Source organism: Chiloscyllium plagiosum, unplaced genomic scaffold (genome assembly GCF_037043375.1).
Source record: "Chiloscyllium plagiosum isolate Xiang-an unplaced genomic scaffold, Cpla_swu_hap1 HiC_scaffold_13, whole genome shotgun sequence".
Taxonomy (NCBI): Eukaryota; Metazoa; Chordata; class Chondrichthyes; order Orectolobiformes; family Hemiscylliidae; genus Chiloscyllium; species Chiloscyllium plagiosum.
In genome coordinates this window covers 6,632,526-6,658,095 of record NW_028270151.1, presented here as the reverse complement: position 1 = coordinate 6,658,095, position 25,570 = coordinate 6,632,526, and the positions used below count along the sequence as shown (strand labels likewise).

General features: G+C 42.2%; 1 protein-coding gene across 6 annotated transcripts in view; it reads left to right on the top strand.

Annotated features, from left to right (window-relative positions):
• The window catches only part of LOC122556221 (transcription factor Dp-2-like), a 203,316-nt gene that overhangs the window by 76,503 nt on the left and 101,243 nt on the right, over window positions 1-25,570 (top strand). Inside the window, exon 1 of one of the 6 annotated variants that reach the window (XM_043702795.2) lies at window positions 12,837-12,871. The exons of the other annotated variants lie outside the window; for them this stretch is intronic. The gene's annotated coding sequence lies outside the window, so the exon portion shown is untranslated. Of the gene's footprint in view, window positions 1-12,836; window positions 12,872-25,570 lie in introns of those variants that run through there. 6 annotated transcript variants of the gene reach the window in all.

Below are 25,570 nucleotides of genomic sequence, written 5' to 3'. Positions count from 1 at the left end.
ACAAGGTATACCCAGGAAGTGTGAAGGAATCTGGATCATGATAAGATGTGACTTGGTAAGTAATTGTCAAGCTTGGGTTTGATTAGCTGTGGAACAGGTTTCCCAATCATGGCAGAAGTCCCCAGAAATGAGTCAAGAGGACTTTGTAGGGTGTGCCTTTGCTTTGCCAGTGCTTAGTTCAATACCAGCTGCTTTGTCTTACTTTACTCTTTTCTGACTTTTCTAAAGTGGTTGAAAACCCAAGTGGCTTCTAGTCCATTTAATTAACAGTCAACCATTTATAACTTGCGAGAGAAAGTGAGGACTGCAGATACTGGAGATTAGAGTTGAAAAGTATGGTGCTGGAAAAGTGCAGCAGGTCAGGCAGCATCTGAAGAGCAGGAGAATCGAGGTTTTAGGCATAAGTCCTTCAGGACATCAATCATGCAGGCTCCTTTGACCTGGATGGTGCTAAACCTCTCAAGCATTATTGGAGCTGCACTCATCTAAGCACGCCATTCCTGAGGAAAGGCTTATGCCCAACACATCAGTTTTCCTACTCCTTGGATGCTGCCTGACCTGCTGTGCTTTTCCAGCATCACATTCTTGACATATATAACTTGCAGGCAGACTAGGTAAAGGTAACAGATATTGTTCCCTGAAGAACATTTGTAAACCAGATGGTTTATTGTGACCATCTGGTAGTTTTACGTTATTGAAACTGCTGTTTTAAACTTCTATTAATTCAATTTAAATTTCAATCCAGTGGGATTTGAACTTGTGATTCTGGATTCCAATCCAGAAGTGCTGTTCCTTCTCAAATACCTGATGGTGGTGTCTGGGTCATTGTTAATTCTGTTTAAAACCCAGAATGGGAAATAGCAGCTGGTGAGTTGGAGTCAATAGATCACAGGGACTAGGAGAAAGTGAGGACTGCAGATGCTGGAGATCAGAGTCGAGGAGTGTGGCACTGGAAAAGCACAGCCGGTCACAGCACCTGCTCTGCTTTTCCAGCTCCACACTTTTCAATGTCAATAGATTACAGCCCTACATTTCTGTTTAGCTTCTAAAAAGTGACAGTAAACTTCTTCATTGCTGAAATAGACTAACTGAGGTTCATCAATATGCAAACGTTTTGCTGGGTACTGCATTTTAATGGCGTCAGGATTGAGGTATACTCAGTTTTTCAATATTATTTTATGCATCAACCTATTTATAATTTTAACATTAATTGAATTAAAAACACATCATCTTCGCTTACCACATTTCTGTATGTCACTGAAGTGTGAGTTAAAAATAAAATATCTTATGTGTATTAAATTATTAGCATGCATGGCAAATTTAAAATTAGCATTTTATACATAGAGTACTGATTATTTACCATGATCATTTTTATTCAACAAATACCCACTTTCTATTTCAGTTGCAAGAACCATGACATAGATGTGTTTAAGAAAGCCCTGCCTAACTCTATGCATTGTGCATCACATTTTGGGTGCCATACTTGTATCATTCATTTTCAGGTTGGTATTTCATTATCACTAGACTCAGGTTTTCACCTACCACAGTGCTTAAACAGTCCCAACTAAAGTCACAAATTATGTAATAGTGTAATAGTGACCATGGTATATTATTCTTCCTTGATCCAAGCCTTTGCAATAGCCAGTACATCATCTCCTCTAATACCTATTGTTTATCATCCATGTGAGCTTGCTCTCACTCGGTTCCAAACTTGCTTACCAAATCATTCCTTTCCTTTTCTCAAAATTTTCACAAATACACCTTAGAAACTGGACATTAAGCACCTCAGTCCATTTTGGTTATTACCTCTACGTGAGAAAATAGTTTGAATCACATATACCTACCTTGATTTTGTATCCATTCAACCCAATCTCTTTCATCCAGCTGCCTTGAAAGTAGGCACAGTTTCTGTCTAAGCCCTAATATTGGAAATTAATTCTCATGCACTCAGGTCCATATAAAGAATATTCTCCTACCCTCTAAAATCAATTGCATTGGTTCTACTGCATCGAAGGCTCTTGCAGCCTCTCTCTGTGCAGGGTTTCCCGTGTAAGTAAAGACAGAGAGAAAAAAAACGATATTGAAAGCATTTAATATTCAAGTTTCTGGCACTTGGCAGAGGGAAGTAAAGGAACTGATTAAGAAGCACTGTAAACAGCAAGGATTGGAGCTGGAGAGGGATGTTGTTTTCTTTTAGATACTTCTTTTTAACCCACTTACAGATAAATACTTGAGACAAACATTTGTCTGCTACCTTGATTGAAACCGTTAACAACTTGTTAAAGCCTCTTAAGTTACATGTCCAATTGTAGAGGGTGTTTTGTGGTGGTGGTTAATAGATGAGAAATACCATAGCTGATTTGGTAATGGGGTCAAAAAACAGAATGCACCAGAAAAATTACCATGGAACAATAGAACAGCATGTATTACATTGAGATTCGTGAATAAGATCGGCGCAGCTGCACCAAGCACAGAAACAATACGGAAAAATTCAGCAGGCCTGCTGTTTGTGGCTTTGTTCAGAACAATTTCAGTTTTGGGGATGGGAGAGAAACACCAAGATTGAAGAGATTCAAATAGAGTTGCAAGAAATCTGAACACAAACTTGGGAGGTGACAACTCCATCCTGGAGAGCAAGAATTCCAAGGCAGCAATAACTTAGTGAGGGAAGATAAATCGAGGATTTTTTTATTTAAAGAAGGACTCGAGTTTAGATCACAACTTTCACAATCACAGGATCATATGTAGCATTTTACAGGCAAAGAAATACTTCTGAAATAAAGCCACTGTTGAATGCAAGAAACATACCAGCCAATTGTGTACACCAACCTCATGCAAATAGTGATATAATGATGATCAGCTAATCAGTTTTAATAATGATATTGATAAAGGAGTAAATATTAGGCAGGATCCTGGGGATAGCTATCCTGCTCTTCTTCAAAATAGTGTGAAGGCCTTATTTTAGTCCACTGAATGACCAGAGTTTGCTTTGAAAGTCTCATCTGAAAGATGGCATCTTCAACACTGCAGCATCCCTTCAGTGTGATACTGGAATATTGGCTCAGATTATTGTATGAGACTTGAATCTAAAACCTTCCAATTGAGAGGACAGTTTCAATACCCACTGAACGATAGCTGACATCCAAGGACAGGGTGACGATGGAAGAGAAGTGGTTGTCATTGAAACTAGAGAACCATTGACAGTGTCAGCTTTGAGTGAGCCAAGGAGGACGGGTGTACAATCAGGGATTTACCAGAAGTTCGGATGGGGGTCAAGTATATAGTTGCTCAGTCTCCAACACCAGGCAACTCCTTGCGAGCCCCCTACAGCAGATCTTATTCTAAGATTTCTTATAACTGTTCCACACTTTTAAACCTAAATTCTAACTCTGTATCTTGCTAATGTTGATCTTGCTTTGCACATCACCTGTGCAATTGTTCCCTGCATGCCTTGCTCTGTCTAAGCACCCTTTGATCTGTATGTCCTTATTTGCCAAAATCTGCTTGTACTGCTTGCAAAGCAAAGCTACTCACTATATTTAGCTACACGTGACTACAATAAATCAATCAATCAATAAATAAATCTCCTTGTTGAAATGGGATAGCAGAAGAATAATAGAGTGAGAAATATAGATGCTGTTGATAGTTTGTCAAGGATGAACACTAAATTGGTCTGACTGACCTGAACAAAAAACTTTGTACTTTTTATTTAATCCCTCAAAACTGCAATGTGCCATCTTAGATTATTGCCAATTATTCTGGTTTTTATTCATTCTGGGATATGAGTGGCCCTGGCTAGGCCAGCATTTATTACCCTTCCTTAATTGTGTGTGGCAGTTATCAGACAACCACATTGCCATGGGGCCGAAGTTAGATGTAGCTCCCACACCTCCTCCCATCCTGCCCCCTGTAAAAACGCCATCCCATATTCCCAATTCATTTGTCTCCGCCACATCTGCTCCCAGAAGGACCAGTTCCAATACCGTACAACCCAGATGGCCTCCTTCTTCAAAGACCGTAATTTCCCCCCAGACATGATCGACGATGCTCTCCACCGCATCTCCTCCACTTCCCGCTCCTCCACCCTTGAGCCCCGCCCCTCCAATCGCCACCAGGACAGAACCCCACTGGTCCTCACCTACCACCCCACCAACCTCCATATACATCGTATCATCCGTCGTCATTTCCGCCACCTCCAAATGGACCCCACCACCAGGGATATATTTCCCTCCCCTCCCCTATCAGCGTTCTGAAAAGACCACTCCCTCCGTGACTCCCTCGTCAGGTCCACACCTCCCACCAACCCAACCTCCACTCCCGGCACCTTCCCTTGCAACCACAAGAAATGCAAAACCTGCGCCCATACCTCTCCCCTTAATTCCCTCCAAGGCCCCAAGGGAACCTTCCGTATCCGCCACAAATTCACCTGCACCTCCACACATCATTTACTGCATCCGCTGCACCCGATGTGGCCTCCTTTATATTGGGGAGACAGGCTGCCTACCTGCGGAACGTTTCAGAGAACACCTCTGGGACACCCGGACCAACCAACCCAACCACTCCGTGGCTCAACACTTCAACTCCACCTCCCACTCCACCAAGTACATGCAGGTCCTTGGACTCCTCCATTGCCAGACCATAGCAACACGATGGCTGGAGGAAGAGCGCCTCATCTTCCGCCTAGGAACCCTCCAACCACAAGGGATGAACTCAGATTTCTCCAGTTTCCTCATTTCCCTTCCCACCCCACCCCACCCCACCCCACCTTGTCTCAGTCCCAACCCTCGAACTCAGCACCACCTTCCTAACTTGCAATCTTCTTCCTGACCTCTTCACCTCCACCCCCACTCCGGCCTATCACCCTCACCTTAACCTCCTTCCACATAGAGCATTTCCAACTGCCCTCCCCCAAGTCCCTCCTCCCTACCTTTTATCTTAGCCTGCTTGGCACACTTTCCTAATTCCTGAAGAAGGGCTCATGCCCGAAACGTCGATTCTCCTGCTCCTTGGATGCTGCCTGACCTCCTGCGCTTTTCTAGCAACACATTTTCAGCTCTGATCTCCAGCATCTGCAGTCCTCACTTTCTCCCTAAGTTAGATGTAGGCAAGACCAGGTAAAGATTTTAGATTAGATGACCTACAGTGTGAAAACAGGCCCTTCGGCCCAACACATCCACACCGACCCTCCGAAGAGAAACCCACATCCCTATATTTACCCCTGACTAATCCACCTAACACTACGGGCAATTTAGCACGGCCAATTCAACTAACCTGCACATCTTTGGACTGTGGGAGGAAACCGGAGCACCCAGAGGAAACCCACACAGACACAGGGAGAATGTGCAAACTCCACACAGATAGTTGCCCGAGGTGGGAATTGAACCTGGGTCTCTGGCGCTGTGAGGTAGCAGTGCTAACCACTAAGCCACCATGCCGCCCATTTCCTTTCCATTATGTCACTACGCCCCTTAAATATCCTAGACTGAAACTTGAACCTTACGTCCCAAGGGCACAGGGGAAATTATTGTTAACTGAAACAAATGGGTGAACTTGTTAAATAGTCCATAGATACTTCCAGTTGACGTTTTCACTGAAAGAATGGATAATTTAGCAAGATACTGGAACATCGTTGGCAGTGTGGAACCATGCTCCAGCAAAACTCAGCAACTTCAAGACAGCAGCTGAGAAATGGGAACAAAAATAGATGTGCACCACGTAGTAATCTAAAAATTGACTGAAATTTCCAGAATATATTTAAAAGTTATGCTTTATTTTAATAAGCGAAGCTTACTTTCCTGGATATGACCTGATACAATGTACAATGAATATACATTTCACAATAGTGGCAGAAACATGCTTTGAGGTCTGTATATAGTTGTCCTGTTCTATATATTAAGGTCAGGGATTCACAGTGATTGGGAAATCAACCTCACAAAGGGCAGATGTTTCAATAGGCTAAAGCAGCAACAACTTCCTCTATGCAGTGTGCAGAATGCTAATGCCTGTCACCTTGGCAGTGTGCCCAAGGGTTGGTGCACAGGTTCGGGGCCCACAAAGAGGACTAACATCTCCTGATGTGTCCCATGCAACAGAGGGCAGGACCTGGGTGGAATAGAAGTAATTGAGTGAAGTTACACAAAAGATGTCGTTTGCTTGTGGAAGGAGGTGATTTGTCACCAGTGGAGTAGTTTGCCCAACTTCCTTGTGCTGTTAAGTTATACTTCGAAATAGTTGGCATCCTGTTCTGATGGACTGTATAATCTTCTCTAGGTATGTAAAAAGGAAAAGATGAGCAAAGATAAGAGTGGGTCCATTACAGGTAGAGACAGATTGAAATGGCAGAGAAGCTAAGTACTTTGTGCCTATCTTCACGGAAGAAGGCAGAAGGAAGTCTCCCTGATCATCTTTTACAATTCTGTTCAATCTGCAGGCACTGTTACGGAATTAAAGGTTGCAAATGTAAGGAGGGTGAGAGAATGCAGGAACTACAGACTTGTTAGCAGTAGTAGGGAAAGTACTTGAATCTATTATAAAGCATGTCATTACTGAATAGTTAGAAAACAAATTTTTGAGTTTACAGAGTCAGCATGAATTTATGAAGGAGAGACTTGACACACTTGAGAGGTTTTTTGAGGATGTTTCTAGTAGAGTTAGATTAGATTCCCTACAGTGTGGAAACAGGCTCTTCGGCCCAACAAGTCCACACTGACCCTCCAAAGAGCAATCCACCCAGACCCATTCCCCTACATTTACTCCTGACTAATGCACCTATCACTATGGGCAATTTCGCATGGCCAATTCACCTGGCCTGCACATCTTTGGACTGTGGGAAGAAACCCACGCTGACACGGGGAGAATGTGCAAACTCCACACAGACAGTTGCCCGAGGTAGGAATTGAACCTGGGTCCCTGGCACTGTGAGGCAGCAGTGCTAACCACTGAGCCACGGTGCGTACGCCAGTTCACTTGGCACTTAGGAAAGCAACTGCACTGTTGATATTCATTTCAAGAGGGCAGGAATACAAGAACAGAGATGTACTACTGAGGCTGCATAAGACTGGTCAGCCCACATTTGGAATATTGTGAGCAGCTTTGGGCCCCAAATTTAAGGAAGAATGTGCTGGCCTTGGAAGAGGTCCAGAGGAAGTTTACGAGAATGATCCTGGTGGTGAAGGGTTTGCCATATGAGGACTCTGAGTCTGTACTTGATGGAGCTTAGAAGGATGAGGGGGAATCTCACTGAAACTTACACTCTATCCAGGTGTCTCTGTATGTGGAGAAGATGTTTTCACGAGTAGGAGAGAGTAGAAGCTGAGAGAACGGCCTCAGAGTGAAGGGATGACTCTTCAGAACTGAGATGAGGAGGAATATCTTCAGCCTCAAGGTGGTGAATCTGTGGAACTCATTGCCACAGAAGGCTTTGGAGGCCAAGTCATTAGTGTATTTATGACAGATAGCTGGATAGGTTCTTGACTGGTAAGGGGATCAAAGATTATGGGGAGAAGGCAGAATAAGGTTGAGAAACATACCAACCATAATTGGATGATCAAGCAGACTTGTTGGCCTGAATGGTCTAATTCTATTCCCATATCTTCTGCTCTTGTGGAGTTTTAAAGCAATTTAAGTGCAATTCAATGTACTGAAGTTACAAGGTTGCCTTTGGGCTAGCTTTTTATTCCAATTCTGATTCACACTTAGATTTCAAGGAAATTTGAAGCCATATCCCCAGAATATAATCTGGGGTTCTGGATTACTAGCACTGCACCACAGCCATTCCTCAGAGCTGTAATTTGTGGCACTTCTTATCACCTGACTGATTTTCTGGCCTGAGAGTTTCCTGAATTGCTTAATAATCTGTAAGAGGCTTGGAAGTGAGAATTGGTGACATGTAGTAGAATTTGGAGAATGACTAAAAGATGGTTAAGTTATTGGCAGGGATTCTGAGGGATAAAAAATGTAAGGACTGATTACACAAAGTCAGCATGGCTTTGTCCTTGGGTAACTGTGTTTTCACTAACTTGATTGTGCTTTTTGGAGAGATCACAAAGAAAATTGACGAAAGTAGAGCAGTAGACATTGTCTGTATGGACTTCAGCAAAACGTTCTACGAGGTTCTGCATGATAGACTGGTCAGTAAGGTTAGATCACATGGAATCCAGAGAGAGCTAGCCAAATGGATACAAAATTATCTTGAAGGCAGGAGACAGAGGGTGGTGGTACAGGGTTGTCTTTCAGACTGGAGGCCTGTGACCAGTGGTGTTCCACAAGGATCAGCGCAGGGTCCAATGCTTTTTGTCATTTATATAAATCATTTGGATGTCATCATAGGAGGCATAGTTAATAAGTTTACTGAAGACACCAAATTTGGAGGTGTAGTGGACAGCAAAGAAGGCTACCTCCGAGGACAACAGGACCTTGATCAGATGGGGCAATGGGTCGAGGAGTAGCAGATGGAATTTAATTTAGATAAACGTGATGTATTGCATTTTGGTAAGGCAAATCAGGGCAGGACTAATATACTTAATGGTAACGTGCTGGGGAGTATTGCCAAATAAAGAGACCTAGGAGTGCAGGTTCATAGTTTCTTGAAAGTGGAGTCGCAGGAAGAATGGGTGGTGAAGAAGTTGTTTGACACGCTTGCCTTTATTGGTCAGTGCATTGAGTATAGGAGTTGGAAGGTTACGGTATGGCTTTACAGGACATTGGTGAGCCCACTTTTGGAATAATACACTTTAGTGCAGCTCCAGTGGCGCGATCGGTCAGCGCGCGGTACTTATATGTCAGTATGGAGGCGTGTGCAATGCGGAGGTTGTGAGTTCGAGCCTCACCTTGAGCAGTTTTATGGGGTGACACGGTGGCTCAGTGGTTAGCACTGCTGCCTTACAGCACCAGGGTCCCTGGTTCGATTCCAGCCTCTGGCGACTGTCTGTGTGGAGTTTGCACATTCTCCCCGTGTCTGTGTGGGTTTCCTCCCAGTGCTCCGGTTTCCTCCCACAGTCCAAAGATATGCAGGTCAGGTGAATTGGCCATGCCAAATTGCCCATGCCAAATTGCCCATTGTGTTAGGTGCATTAGTCAGAAGGAATGGGTCTGTGTGGGTTACTCTTCGGAGGTTCGATGTGGACTTATTGGGCCGAAGGGCCAGTTTCCACACTGTTTGGAATCTAATCTAATCATAATGCGTACAATTCTGTCCACCCTCCTATAGGAAGGATGTTATTAAACTTGAGATGATGTAGAAAATATTTAGAACATAGAACAATACAGCGCAGAACAGGCCCTTCAGCCCTCGATGTTGCGCAGACCTGTGAACTATTCTCAGCTTGTCCCCCTACACTATCCCAAAATCATCCATGTGCTTATCTAAGGATTGTTTAAATCTCCCTAATATGGCTGAGTTAACTACATTAGCAGGTAGGGCATTTTATGCCCTTACGACTCTCTGCGTAAAGAACCTGCCTCTGACATCTGTCTTAAATCTATCACCCCTCAATTTGTAGTTATGCCCCCTCATACAAGCTGACGTCATCATTCGAGGAAAAAGACTTTCACTGTCTACCCTATCTAATCCTTTGATCACCTTTATGTCTCTATCAAATCCCCTCTTAGCCTTCTTCTTTCCAATGAGAACAGACCCAAGTCTCTCAGCCTTTCCTTGTAAGACCTTCCCTCCAGACTGGGCAACATCCTGGTAAATCTCCTCTGCACCTTTTCCAATGCTTCCACATCCTTCCCGGAATATGGGAACCAGACTGTACACAATATTCCAAGTGTGGCCGCACCAACATTTTGTATAGTTGCAGCATGATATTGCGGTTCCGGAACTCAATCCCTCTACGAATGAAACCTAACACACCGTATGCCTTCTTAACAGCACTATCCACCTGGGTGGCAACTTTCAGGGATCTATGTACATGGACTCCAAGATCCCTCTGCATATACACACTGCCAAGAATCTTTCCATTTACCCAGTACTCTACCTTCCTGTTATTCTTCCCAAAGTGCATCACCTCCCATTTTTCTGCATTGAACTCCATTTGCCACCTCTCAGCCCAATTCTGCAGTTTATCCAAGCCTCCTGCAATCTGTAACATTCTTCCAAACTGTCCACTACTCCACCGACTTTAGTGTCATCTGCAAATTTACTAATCCATCCACCTCTGCCTGTGTCTAAGTCATTCATAAAAATGACAAACAGTAGTGGTCCCAAAACAGATCCTTGTGCCACACCACTAGTAATTGGACCCCAGGCTGAATATTTTCCATCAACCGCCACTCGCTGCCTTCTTTCAGAAAGCCAGTTTCTAATCCAAACTGCTAAATTACCCTCAATCCCATGCCTCTGCATTTTCTCCAACAGCCTACCATGTGGAACCTTATCAAAGGCTTAACTGAAGTCCATGTATACCACGTCAACTGCCCTACCCTCATCTACATACTTGGTCACCTTCTCAAAAAAACTTAATGAGGCACGACCTGCCCTTGATGAAACCATGTTGACTATCTGAAATCAAATTGTTGCTTGCTAGATGATTAGAAATCCTATCTCTTATAATCCTTTCCAAAACATTTCCTACAATAGAAGTAAGGCTCACTGGTCTATAATTACCTGGGTCATCTCTTCTTGAACAAGGGCACAACATTTACAATCCTCCAGTCCTCTGGTACCAAACCTGTAGACAATGGTGACTCAAATGCCAAAGCCGAAGGCTCTGCTATCTCCTCCCTAGCTTCCCACAGAGAATCCTCAGATAAATCCCATCCGGTCCAAGGGACTTGTCTACTTTCACTCCTTCTAGAATTGATAATACCTGTTCGTAACTAACTTCGATCCTTTCTAATCGAATATCTCGTACCTCATACTTTTCTACAATATCCTCCTTTTCCTAAGTGAAAACCGATGAGAAATGTTTGTTGAGCACCTCTCCGATTTCCACAGGGTTCACAATCAACTTCCTGCTTCTGTCTTTGACTGGCCCTATTCCTACCCTAGTCATCCTTTTATTCCTCACATGCCTATAGAAAGCTTTAGGGTTCTCCTTTATTCTATTTGCTAAAGACTGCTCGTGTCCTCTATTTGCTCATCTTAACTCTCTCCTTAAATCCTTCCGAGCTGATCTGTAACTCTCCATCGCCTCATCTGAACCATCTTGCCTCATCAACACATAAGCCTCCTTCTTCTTCTTAACAAGAGATGCAATTTCTGTAGTGAACCACAGTTCCCTTACCTTATAATTTCCTCCCTGTCTGACAGGGACGTCCCTATCAAGGACATGCAATATCTGTTCTATTTACATGGATATTGCTGGGACTGGAGGGTTTGAACTATTGGGACAGGCTGACTAGGCTGGGGCTATTTTCCCTGGAGCATCGGAGGCTGAGGGGTGACCATATAGAGGTCTATAAAATCATGAGGGGCATGGATAGGATGAATAACCCTGGGGTGGGGGAGTTCAGAACTAGAGGGAATACGTTTAAGGTAAGATGGGAAAGATTTAAAAGGATTTGACGAGTAAATTTTTCACACAGAGGGTGGTGTGTGAATGGAATGAGCTGCCAGAGGGAGTGGTGGAGGCTGGTACAATTACAGCATTTAAAAGGCATCCGGATAGATATATGAATATGAAGGGTTTAGAGGGATATAGGCCAAATGCTGGGAAATGGGATTCGGTCAGATTGGGATGTCTGATCATTATGGATGATTTGGACCGAAGAGTCTGTTTTTGTGCTGTATGACTCTTTGACTCGATATTGATGATTCCCACAACCTGAGACCGGTCAGGTTGACTGGGTCCGTTGGAAATATCAGGTTACAAGTATCTTCTGGGGGTATCAAAAACAGTAGTTATACAAATAATCCCACCTTCTGTGCAATTTTGGAATACTTTTCCTCATCTTTGACCTGAATCTGAAAATCTGTATTTCCCATATTCGCTGCACCTAAGAAATAACTTGTGCTTAATACTAAATGAAAGTCCACAGTATTATTTCATCCTTGCTATTGCTAGTTAGTCTGGGTCTTTTCTTTATTGATGGACCTGCTGGCTATGGTTTTGCTTAAGTTAGATTGGGTGATGGCGGGGGGGAGTGAAGGTGAGCAGTAGACTACTACCTCCAGCCTGTACCCTCACTACCCTTGACAAAATAACTAGCTTATAACACAATAGTATTTTATATTCCCCCTCCATAGATTTTCTGTAGCATGTAACAGATAAAAACAGTAAAATAATGTTTATGAGTATTTAAACATATAGATTTGAAGCAGATAAAATGTTTTGTTTTTATGTACTGAATTTGTTTCTGTCGCAAAACTAAATCGAAAAAAAAAGTTTTGATGCATCTAATGTTGGATCAGCATTCAAAATGCATATAGCAATCTTTAATTTTTTTAGCAAAAGTGCTAATGATGTTCCATTTTATTGACATGATGTGTTAACTTCCTGAGTGGCGTTTTTTTTCCTTTTAAAAAAAGGGAAAGGGAAGAAAGTCTTGGATTTAAGACTTGATTACCTGCTTCCAATTTGTAGACACATAACAAGAGTTGTCCTATATTGCTCAGTGTAGCCTGTATACTGGGCAGACTGAAGTAGCTGATGTAAGAATCGCAGATTGCACCTCTTATTTTTTACCTCCCAGCTGCTAACCTTTCAGTGGGCAGTGATGCAGTCATTTGTGGGTTTTAAAACAATATGCACACAGTATATATTTGCAGTGTGGACAGGATGCACTGAGAGATGTGTGTTGATATGGGAAGGGGAGCCTGTGGTTGATTGATACAGTCTGCAGGAGTCTCAAGTTTCCATTGAATGCTAACAAAGACTGGAGAGTATTCTGTTGGGTACTGCAGTGAGAGCATGCTTTCTGAGTCCAGGTAAAAGAGAGAGCTTTTATAATTTATCATTACTACAGCAGCCTTAATGTGAGCAATACCTTTATCCCCTTTGTAGCTTAGATTCAGCGATCCTAGAGTCGTAAATAGCTTATTGCCCCAGTTGCAAAGCATACTGGAAGTTTCAGTTTAAGCAAAGTGCATAGTGTGGAGGGGGGGAGGGGCAAAGTTAAAGCCTAGCTTGCAACAGACATAATTTTAAAGAGTGAAAATAATTTCCACCAGCTCCATGCATTGTTTTGCCTTCCTAAAGATCTGTCTGCTGGTGTACAGAATTAAACATTGATTTTATAAGCACGTTCAGAACATTGTCATGGTGCTGGCAACAAAAGGTGCTTCTTGAGTAAAGTACATTTAAGAAGTTTCAGTTTCCGTGCATGATATTTCTAAAAGAAAAATCTGGCACATTCTCTGAATATGCCAGTCTCATACTGTTCCTACAATATCTTACATCAACGGTGGTGTTCTTTTGTTCAGGGCATTTAATGCAGTGGAATAGTAGTTGGTGGTCAGCTGTATTCTAATGAAGTTGAGCTATTGTTTGTTCATAAAGGAGCTAGTGCATTCCGCTGCCCTTATGGTTTATTGTCAGGCAGTATATGTGTGTGTGTGTGTGTGTGTGTGTTTATGTGTGTATGGAACTGTTTGGTATCTGCCACTTGGGCTGTAGGTTGGCAAATAAAATATATCTGCATCTCTCTCTCTCTCTCTCTCTCTGCCCCCCTCCACACCACCTGACATATACCTACATAAATCTGTTGGTGGAAGTGAAATTGTGTTCATTATTTGATCAAGTAAAAACCAGTGGTATTTTTCCAAGGGTTGTGTGTGAACACTTTGTTTTTTGGTACATTGAAAACCAAATTTAACTGCAATCCTTTGATATTCATACATCATGATTATAACATCATGTATATTTTGGATTAAGTTATATTAACTGCCAGAAGTTGCAAAGAACTTTGTAAGTGAGTTTCCGTGTTTCAATTTATTTTTGTTTGTACCTCTACATCCCCTAAAGTGGGGTGAACTCATGAATTTCCATCTTGTATTGCTGTTGGTCTCTGTCCTGCAGCGGGGAAGTTGGGCGAGGCAAGGGGTCAGGGGTAGACAGAGTTGCCTCATCTCCTCATCTCCCCAACCCTGTGTAAAAGTACCTTGATCAGGAATTGACTGAATAGAAAAGTTACAGGCACATGCGTGGTATACCAACATCCTCTGAATTAGGGCCTTCTAACACTGCTTCTGATGATGTCAGAACAGATGTGATTTTTCTTTCATTTTGAAGTTATTCTATTTTGAGCTTCAGAATTTAATTTTCTTTTTTATTAAAATGGTTATGCGTTTTGATGTTTTATCTGCTGAAATTAGCTTAGATATTGCAGATTTCCAAAGAACAACCTCCTCCAATTAAGAAGAACAAAAATCAACCAGTCTTCTTTGCTTCTGGTTGCTAGGTAGTGACCCCTGCTGGAATGATTGTTGGGTGAGAACATACGCTGTGCCACAGCCCAATAGCTTTCTGGAACACTTGTGCAAGAATAAGTGACATACCTGGGCAAGGTGCTTGGGAGAACCATTGGCACATGCCAATAGTAGGGATGATTTTGACAAAAAACAAACTAAGTAGTGATTTTTGCCACAACCACCTGATGAAGGAGTGGTATTCTGAAAGCTAGTGTGCTTCCAATTAAACCTGTTGGATTATAACCTGGTGTTGTGTGATTTTTGACTTTGTACACCCCAGTCCAACACCGGCATCTCCAAATCGTGGATAATGTTTTAATTCATTTAGGGGATGTGGACATTGCTGTCTAGGTCAGCACATATTGCCTATCTCTGATCAACCAGAGTGCAGTCAAAAGTCAGTCACATTTCTGTTGGTCTGGAGTCACATGTAAGCCAGATCAGATAAAGATAGCAGATTTCTTACCCCAGAGGACATTATATAGATTCTTATGACAATCAACAGTGGTTGAATGGTTATCGTTAGACTGAACCTTTATTCCAGGATTTTTAGTTGAATTCAAATTCATGGTGGGATTCATTCCTATATCCTTAGAACATTATTATTGACAATAATAATTCTCGCCCATTGTGTTGACATTATTTTGGGGTCGGGCTTGTCAGGGATGCAGTAATCCGCTACCAAAATGCGCACATGTTCAAAGGCAAAAGATCTGATGTATATCCATTTCAGAGACCTCGAACCAGAGTGACAGCAAATCATCCTTGATTCAGAGGAACCGCCCAAGAGATAGTATATACTGTAAGTGAAAGGGTAAAAAACATGCATGAGCACTTCCCTGAAAGGATGGCGAAGCTCGAATTCACAACCCCAGAGTGTGGTCGATGCCGGAATGCTGAATAAATATGAGGAGGAACAGGTTGCAATTTTTAATTTGTAATGTGGTCAGCACTGCTGCCTCACAGCACCAGGGTCCCAGTTCGATTCCCACCTTGGGCGACTGTCTGTGTGGAGTTTGGACATTCTCCCTGTGTCTATATGGTTTCCTCCGGGTGCTCCAGTTTCCTCCCACAGTCCAAAAATGTGCAGGTCAGGTGAATTGGCCATGCTAAATCGCCCATTGTATTAGGTGCATTAGTCAGAGGGAAATGGGTCTGGGTGGGTTATTCTTCGGAGGATCAGTGCGGACTGGTTGGGCCAAAGGGCCTGTGTCCACATTGTAGGGAATCTAATTTAATGGGTTAAAAGGTTATGGGGAGCGGACAACAAAGTGGAGTTGAGGCTGAGATGAGATCCATACTGAATGGGAGAGCAGGTTAGAGGGACTGAATTACCTACTGCTGCTCTTAATTCTATGTCTGACATACCAGCAATTTATTACTGTGTATAGTATTTTGCTCTTCTTTGCAAATAGAAGCAAAATACTACAAGTGCTGGAAGTCTGAAATAAAAACTGAAGATATTGGAGGAATTCAGCAGGTATGGCAGCATCTGTGAAGAGAGAAATACAGTTACCGCTTGGAGTCTGATTTGACTTCTTCACAACGTTCTGAAATTCAGTGAATTTGAAATGAATGTTCAACTTCTGAATCAGAGTAACTTTGGACTTGAAATGCTAACTCTGTTTATCTCTCTCCACAGATGCTGCCAGATCTGCTGAGTTTCTCCAGCAATTTCTTTTCCCCCAAATTGGCTGTTGAGCTTGTTTACAGAACAACAAGGGCTACACTGGCCATGTAATTCACTGTATGTGAAGTACTGAAGGTGTTTTGTGTAATGTAAATTCAAATTCTTTGTTAATTAACTTTAGTCCTTCTGTTAATTAACTTTAGTTCTGCTGGCTTACATTGTTATCTTAGTCCTTTTTAGAGAATATGGTCTTCCAATTCCTGCTCAGGTAACCATAATTCTAACTTAAATGCCTTTCAAAGGAAGAATTCAGGAAATGCAATACGTGCTACCTGTTAATTATAAGTAAGAAGTTAATGTATTGAAAGATTTATAAGGCACAGATATGTGGCAGATCAGACAGCAGTCTCGAAATAAAAGCAGAAAGTAATCGAGAAACTCAGTGAATCTGTTGTGTACTAAATTTCAAGTCCAGTAAGACTTTTCTTAAGTTAAAAATCATACAACACCAGGTTATAGTCCAACAGATTTATTTGGAAGCGCTAACTTTCAGAGTGCTGCTCCTTCATCATGTGTCTGGCGGCACAGTAGCTTGGTGGTTAGCAATGCTGCCTCACAGCGGCAGGGGCCCGGGTTCAATTCCCACCTCTGGCAACTGTGTCTGTGTGGGTTTCCTCCGGGTGCTTCAGTTTCCTCCCACAATCCAAAGATGTGCAGGTGCGGTAAATTGGCCATGCTAAATTGCCCATAGTGTTAGGTGCCTAGACAGGGGTAAATGTATGGGTCTGGGTGAGTTACACTTCGGAGGGTTGGTGTGGATTTGTTGGGCAAAAGAACCTGTTTCCACACTGTAGGGCATCTAATCTAATCTAATCTAACCACCAGTCCAATACTGGCATCTCCAAATCATGGACTCGAAATGTTAGCTTTCTTTCTCTTTCCACAGATGCTGCCAGATTTGATGAGTTTCTCCATCACTTTTTACATTTTTATTTCAAATCTCCAGCATGCGCAGTACTTTGCTTTAGTTTTAATAGTCTGAAAAGTTGTTTGCAATAAGCCTGTGTAGTTCTATGTGGCCAAACTTTCATGCATATTCGCATGTCTGTTAAATGTGGCTGGAATTGTGCTCCAAGGTCAAAATCCAATATTTTAGATACATCACTCCTTCCCCTCCCCTTGTTTCCTGTAAATATTTTTGGATTAAATAATTTATTTCCCCTTTTCTTTGTTGCAATCTCAGAGGAAAGATCAAAGATTATTTATAGCCTAATGTTTTCTGTCCTTTGAATCTCGTCCTTTCATGCTGTTACAATTCAATTCTGTGTTTCATCTTTATAACTTTATAGTTATTCATCTTTATAATTTTGTGTGAAATGGTTTAATTTTCTGACCTACATGTTGTGTACTGGACGTAGAATAAGTAACTTGCACATGTGATGTTACCATTTTGTTTTGAGTGTTTTCAGAGAGGTCTTGGAAATGGTGAAAGCCTGAAGTGATTGATTTTTGAAAATTTCTTCATGGAATGTGGGTTTCGCTAGCTAGGCCAATGTTTATTGCCCATCCCTAATTGTCTAGAGGGCAGTTGAGAGTCAACCGCATTGCTAGAGAGTCAAGATTAGAGTGGTGCTGGAAAAGCACAGCAGGTCAGGCAGCATCCGAAAAGCAGGAAAATTGATGTTTTGGGTAGGAGCCCTTAATGACGAAGGGCTTTTGCCCGAAACATCAATTTTCCTGCTCCTCGAATGCTGTCTGACCTGCTGTGCTTTTCCAGTACCACTTTAATCTGGACTCTGATCTCCAGCATCTGCATTCCTCATTTCCACCATGTTGCTAGAGACACATGCTGGCAGATTTCCTTCCCTGCAGGACATTAGTGAACCAGATGGATTTTTACAACAATTGTAAGTGCTGACATAGTTGTTGTGAGGCCGGTTTTCTATTCTAGATCTTTTAACATTGAATTCAAACTTCACTAACTGCCGTGGTCGGATTTGAACCCTTGTTCCCAGAGCAGTGTCCTGGAGGTTCTGGAATACAAGTCCAGAGAAATTACCACTACACTTCCCCTTCGGATATTTTTCACAGATCAGTTCATGAGGCCAAAGATCATCTTCGACTACAGAAATCTCTGTGGAGCAAGTAATGGTGGAAAGTACAGGAAATAAACCTTCTGCTATTTCACTCTGCAGCTGTTAGATCATATCCATTCAGGTGACCTCTGCAGTCATCTCTCCTTCCAATGCCAGCTTAATTCAGGTTCAGACAGTGTTAGCAGAGAGTTGGGAAATCATGGATTAACCTCCAAGGGGTATTTAAATGCTCATTCGCAGCTGACACTTTAGCCATGTGCTCACGGTGTACTACATTTTCCAGTGAGGCGTTAAACTGAGGGCCCCCTTTTTTCAACTCAAAACAGACAAAAAATGATCTCATGAGATTCGAGGGCTAAATCCTGACCATTAGAGCAAGATGTTTGAGCTGTTCTTTTGCAAGTCCTTTTTTTACTTTTCATTCTCAGAATGAGGGTGTCACTGACCAGGTCAACATTTAATGCCCATCCCTAACTGCTCAAGGGCAGCTAAGAGTCAACCACATTGTTGTGGGTCTGGAGTCACATGTAGGGTAAGGATGCCAGTTTCCTTCCCTAAAACCACATGGACATTGAGATGATTGACCTCCAACAACCACAATCCTTTGTGCTAAGCATGACAACAACCAGTGGAGAGGTTTCCTGGAATTTCTGTTGGCTTTGATTTTGCTATAGCTTCTTGATGCCACACTTAGTCAAATGTTGCTTTCATGGTAAGAGCAGTCATTCCCATCTCAACTTTGGAATTTACCTCTTTTGGTCTTGGACCAAGGCTGTAATGAGGTCAGGAGTTGAATGGACCTAGCAAGACCCAAGCTGAACATGAGGTGAGATCCCTTCCATCATTTTCTGATGATCAAGAGCAGGCTGAAGAGCAGTAATTGGTGAAATTGGATTTGTCCTGCTTTTGGTATATAAGATATACCTGGGCAATTTTCTACATTGTTTGGTAGGTGCCAGTAGTGTAGCTGCATTGGAACATCTTGGTGAGGGGAACAGCAAGTTCTGGAGCACAAATCTTTAGAGTTGTTGCTGGACTATTGTCAAGGCCAATAACGTTGCAGTAGCTAGTGCCTCAATGGTTTCTTGATATCGTGTGGAGTGAATTGTGTAGGCTGAAAATTGACACCTGTGGTGCTAGGGAGCACTGGAGGAGGCCAAGGTGGATCATCCCCTTGGTACTTCTGGCTGAAGATTATTGCAAATGATTCAGCCTTTGCTGGGCTCCTCCATTATTGAAGAGGTTTATGAAGCCACCTTCTTCAGGTGAGTTGTTTAATTGTCCAGTACCATTCACAACTGGATGTGCCAGGACTGAAAAGTTTAGATCTGATTCAGTAATTGTGGAACTGTTTGATTCATCTAGCACATAGATGGATGGGGTCTTTCCCAGGATGGTGTTGGCGGCGTCTGGGACATTTGTCTGCAAACCATAGATTCCTAATTGACCCACTTAGACATGTTATGATGCACTTTGGAGCATATGACACTTGAAACTGAGCCTCTGACCTAGAAGTAGAGACGTTACGCCGCACCATAAGAGCCCTTTGTATGTAAGGTATGGTTCTATGAGGATAGTTATGTCATTCTATCGCTCGAGGAATCTATGGGATTACTCTCTCAATTTTGGTGCATAGCCCACAGGTATTTGTAAAGAGGACTTTATAAGATCAGGGGTACTAAACAAGCCATTGTCATTTCCGGTGCCTGGTCATTAGCAACATTCCTTCTAATCTTTTGGAGATTGTCCAGGTTTTGTGCCTGGGCTTCTGGAAGCAGAAACCATCCATTGGCACGCCAGTCTGAATGTACTGAGCATCCCTCAGCTAGGAGGTAGCATTTGTGGTCAATCGATTTCATTCTTTTTTAACTTTTTTTTGTAGCAGGTTGGTACAACTGAACGAAGAGAAAGTGAGGACTGCAGATGCTGAAGATCAGAGCTGAAAATGTGTTGCTGGAAAAGCGCAGCAGGTCAGGCAGCATCCAAGGAACAGGAGAATCGACGTTTTGGCCATTCCTGAAGAAGGGCTTATGCCCGAAACGTCGATTCTCCTGCTCCTTGGATGCTTCCTGACCTGCTGCTCTTTTCCAGCAATACATTTTCACAACTGAATGAAGGCCATTTCAGGTGGTAGCTAATAGTCTCCTACATTGCTTTCGGTTTGAAGTCACATATACCCCAGACTAGGTAAGGACAGCAGATTTCCTTCCTTAATGAATATTAGTGAGCTAGATGATAGGGCAATTGGTGTTAATATCATGGTTAGCTTTCAATTCCCAGAACTTTATTCATTAATTGAACTTAATTTCATAGAGTCATAGAGCAGTGCAGCATAGAAATAGACCCTTTGACAATGTTGACCAGGTTTCTTAAGCTAGGCGAAAGTGAGGACTGCAGATGCTGGAGATCAGAGTCGAGAGTGTGGTGCTGGAAAAACACAGCATCCGTCAGGTAGCATCCGAGGAGCAGGAGAATCGACATTTCGGGCAAAAGCCCTTAATCAGGAATTCCTAAAGTGACTAGTCCCATTTGGCTTATATCGTTCTAAACCTTTCCTATCCATGTAACTGTCCAAATGTCTCTTAAATGTAATTGTACTCTCCTGTACCACTTCCTCTGGCAGCTCGTTCCATATTTTTCTGCTGTAGTGTGATTTGCATTCATGTTCCCAGTGCAATAGCCTGAGCCTCTAGATTACCATTGCAATGACATACTGCTGCATCATGGTCTTTCCTGGTTGAAGCTTGCTGTCCATTTGCCAATTCACGTCAAATCCCATTCACCCATCACCCCGTGCTGCTAATGTACATTGGCCTCTATCATAACTCTTCCAATTTAAAAGTCTCATCCTTGCGTTCAGATCCTTTATGATGTTGAATCAACCTATCTTTGAAACCTGTTCCAACCTCTGAGGTCTCTGTGCTCCCTCGTTCTGGCCTCTTGTACGTTCTTGAATATTGTTTTTCCACAGTGGCAGCTGTGCTTTCAGCTGCCTCGGTCCCAAGCTGTGGAATTCTTTTCCTGAAACTATCTGCCTCTCTATCTCTTTCTTTGGCTTCCTTTCAGACGTTCCTTAAAACCTACCTCCTTCATCAGGCTTTTAGTCACCTGTCTGTCCTCAAGAGACTTGCTGTCAAATTTTGTTTGATAGCAGGAAGCATCTTGAGGTGCTTTGCTACATTTGCTGTGCTATATAAATGTAAGTTGTTGAAGTAGTGGATCATCAACTCTGTTTGTCTAAATCATGCTTGTGTTCTCTACAGCCTCTCACAATACCGTCAGTGCTTAATGAGATGAAGCTTTTCAAAATTGCCTTATTAAGCCTTGATAATACAGCATTTGTTTTTTCGATACCCGTGCCAAAAGTATTAATGTCATTCGTCCCTTCTGCTACTGGAAATTATTTTATTTAACTGAGTGTTTGTGTCAATGCCATTCTTTCTCCTACAGTCTGTATTCTGCTTTCTTTCCAGCCCCATCAGTAATGCCTCTGTGTTGATTGTTGTGGATGTCATCTGTACTGATAGGCTTATTGAGACAGGTGGTAGTTTTTCTTGTTTTCTGGGCATTCCACCAAAAAGCAGCTGCTCCAGCAGTCAGCAGCTTTTTTGGTCACTGCCAACACATATTCACCACCTGTGCTGGCATTCAGACCATGGGCTATTGCACTTGGAGTCCTGCTGCCCAAGCAGGTGTTCCTCCTGGACAGTTGGGAGTGTGTGGATCCTCGGAAGGGATTTCACTGCTTTATGATCTACACATTCTGAAACTTGGCTTAAAACTTTTAGCAAATTATCTGATTAATTCAATATGAGACAGAAGATGAACAATCTGTCTCAAGCAGTAGTGCTTTGATCCCACAACTTGATGTTTTCAATTTGCTTGTGAGACATTTCTCCCAACCTCCTCATTGTATGACTGTATAATCTGGAATATTGGAGGCAGCGACGTTACTTTTGGAAATGTTTCGTAGATATCTGTTGAAGAAGTAACCAGGCTACAGGATGAACCAGTAATCTCTTGTTATTAGGTTGCAGGAAGGGTGGTGTTGGGAGTGGGGTGTATTGGGAACTGAAGACACCCCTGCAGTGTGAGCAGGAAAGAAATTTCAGAGTCCGGTCTTGTCGTCTTTTCCCCAATAATGAACACTTGTTGAAAGTCAATTGCGAAGTATGGGAATGAACATTACAGGCCTTTCTTTGTTTTGATCGATATTTATTTCACATTGAAATTTAAATGACATTGTATAGCAAGGGGAGTGGGTTGCACTGGTTTTATGGAGTTAAGTGTGAGAGAACTGTGTATTGCCATGAGCAGAAACAATGGAGAAAGAAATTTAATGAGTTGTAAATCCAGAGATGATTTGGCAGCAGCTGCTTATGTTCATTCAGCTCCTGCGTTCTGCTGTGCTGTATAACCTAGATGATGTCATGATTACTTGCTGTATAAAAATTATCACCACATAAGATTCCAATAGACAGGGTGTTTTCTTTCTGTGAAGGTAACGATCAAAAATGTCAGATTAGTTAAGCATTTCATTCCTCTGTTTTTAAAAGTTTCTGGTGAATTACTCATCTTTTCTATTTAACTTGAAAAGAAATAACTAAAGTGACGCCTCTGTAAGTTGCTGAGACTTAAAGATTTGCAAAAGGTGAACTGCTTTTTGGCGTTTCTCAATGTGAGGTGATTCACAGCTGGTGCATAAATGTCTCCCTAATTGGTTCCTGCTCCTGTTTTATTTTAAATGTCATTGCTCAATGCAAGGTCCAACAAGATTATAAATTAATAAAGATCAACAAAACACATGATAAGTACTATAGCTTCAGTAAGCTTATTGTTACCAAATAGCATCTGTCACAGCTGCTTATCGAATTAGTTTGGTTTCTGAAAGAAAGAAAATTTGAAGATTGGTGTTCACAAATGAAATGATTCAGTAGTTTTGTATCTAGGTCTTGGCTATATTGCTTCACACATGTCTCCGGTCATTGTTTTGTGTAGCTGTACAAATCTTGACTGCTGAAAATGAGATGACACAGTTATATGTTGCTGCACTGTTACTGTCTCTGGTGTGTGCTACTGTTCATCTGTAAAATTAATTCTGATCTGTAAATTAATTCTTGCTCCAAACTTGGGATTTCTTTTTTTTTTGGAGGTGCTAACCTTTACCCAATTTCCTGCTGCTGGCTGCCCCATCTTGAGACCTCAAGTTCTCTTCGCCCCCCCCCCCCCCCCCCGCACTTTTAGCTCAGAGTCAATCTTGTATGATATGTCTTGGAATGATTCCTCTTCCCCCACTCCAGCTAAAATCCCTAAGAAAGAAAGATGGATTTCTGGCACACGAGGATCTGTTGATGCCATTACAGATCACCTTGCTTTACTGGCTTTTGATGGTTTGAGGGCTGCAGTTTTGGAAGACATTCATGATTCAGTCCAATCCTTACAACCCATTTTCGTCATTCAGGACGATCTTGCAAACATCTTAACAAAGTCATCTGCTGAGAGTTTACCCCATCGAGAAACATTAAGAAAAGTCCAGCCCTTCTGCCTTTATTGAAGCTGTAATTCATTTTCTGTTGGCAGTGTCACAATCCTGGCTAATCTGTTTTTTCCCCCGAGAACAGCATATATCTTCTATGAAGGGGCTTTCTGCAATCATTGTACAACCATAGTAGCTGCTTCACCCGCCTTGCTGTAAACCAGTGGAATTCTTTCCCACAGAGGCCTTTTGAGGCTGGTCACGAACTATATTCAAGGCTGAGACAGACAGAGTTTTAATCTGTCGAGGAATTGGGGACACATTCAATGACATTACCATCTCTGACTAACCCACTATCAGTTGGGGTTACCATTGACCAGAAACTGAACTGGACTTGCCATAAAAGTGCATTGACTGTAAGAGTAGGTCAGAAGTTAGAAATCTTGCAGTGTGACATTCACCTCTTAACTCCCCAAAGCCTGTCCACCAATGACAAGGCACAAGTCAAGAGAGTGATTGAATACATCCTTAAAACATCCACTCTCTCCACTGCCAGCACTCAGTAGCAGCAATTTGTACTATATACTAGATACAGTATAGAGTAGGGCTTGTCAGACATCACCTTCCAGACCTATGACAGCTTCCATCTAGAAGCACCAAGGCAGCAGATACATAGGAACACCATCACCTGCAAGTTCTCCTCGAAGTCACTCACCATGCTGATTTGGAAATGTGTTGTTTTTCCTTCAGTAATGCTGGGTCAAAACCCTGGAACTCCCTCCTTAATGCCATTCTGAATCTACCAACACCAAATGGACTGCAGCAGTAAAAGAAAGGCTACTCGCCACCAAACTCCCATGAAGGAATTTTGAAAAAAGCATATTCCTTTGCTTGTTCGTAATATACAAAGTACAGACCTTACACAGCCAACCTGCATTTGGAATCACATCTAACTGTAGCACTGTTATTGAGTAGCTTTTGCTGGACAACCTTGAGTGCACTAATAATTATACTAACAACAATTTTAAGATAATCAGACAAGCTTGTAATGTGACTCATTTACGCTTGCTGGAAATGATGCACATTCATAGACAGGGTTCCTTTCTGCACATGAAACAAGTGTTGCTTGATAGCATTTTGATGACACCTTCAATTATGTTACGGAGAATCAAGAGTGGATGGATGGGGCAGTAATTGGCTGGGTTAGATTTGTCCTGCTTTTTCTGTATAGGATATAACCTGGGTATCTTTTCACATTTGACAAAAAGACCAAAGAGCAGCAGATGCCGAAGATCAGAATTCTGGAAAATCTCAGCAGGTTTGGCAGCACCCGTGAAGAGAGAAACATGTTAATGACTCTTCAGAACTGTAGTTATTTCTGTACTGGAACACCTATTTGGTCAGTGCATCATTTGAGACATATTGGCCTTTATACTTGGCATCATAGGTATTCATACACAACATTACTCAAGCTAGTTGCCTGCCGAATGTATTTATGGACTGATAGCAACCCTGTGAGTTGAAATACTCTTGTGGCATCTGCAGCATGGTAATAAAAAGGAATATGTTAAAACCTCGTGCTTTTTTGCTATTCACTGAGATAATGGCTGATCTGATAATACTCAAGTTCCATTTCCTGCCGTATCCCCACATTTTTTTCTGGAATTACCTGGAAGCTTGCAGATTCAGTAATTCCTCATTGCTTTGTCCACGGCAAAGTCTCGCCTAATCCAGAATCAACTTGCTAACTACTTTTTCTGTTGCAGTGTAAGTTGTGATTGTTTGAAATTTAGCAATTTTGCATTTGTCCTGATGAAAGCAAGGTGCAATGCTTCGACATATTTCTCATTGTAGCACTGCTCCCGATCAGTACTTCCAAACGACTGTAGAAACACACTTGCAGAGGCATGGGGATAAAGTGGGGAATGGGACTGATTGGATAGGTCTACAGAGAATTCGAGGCTGAATAGCAGTCTCCTGTGCCATTCCTGGTTGAGTCTTTAAGTGTGACTCCA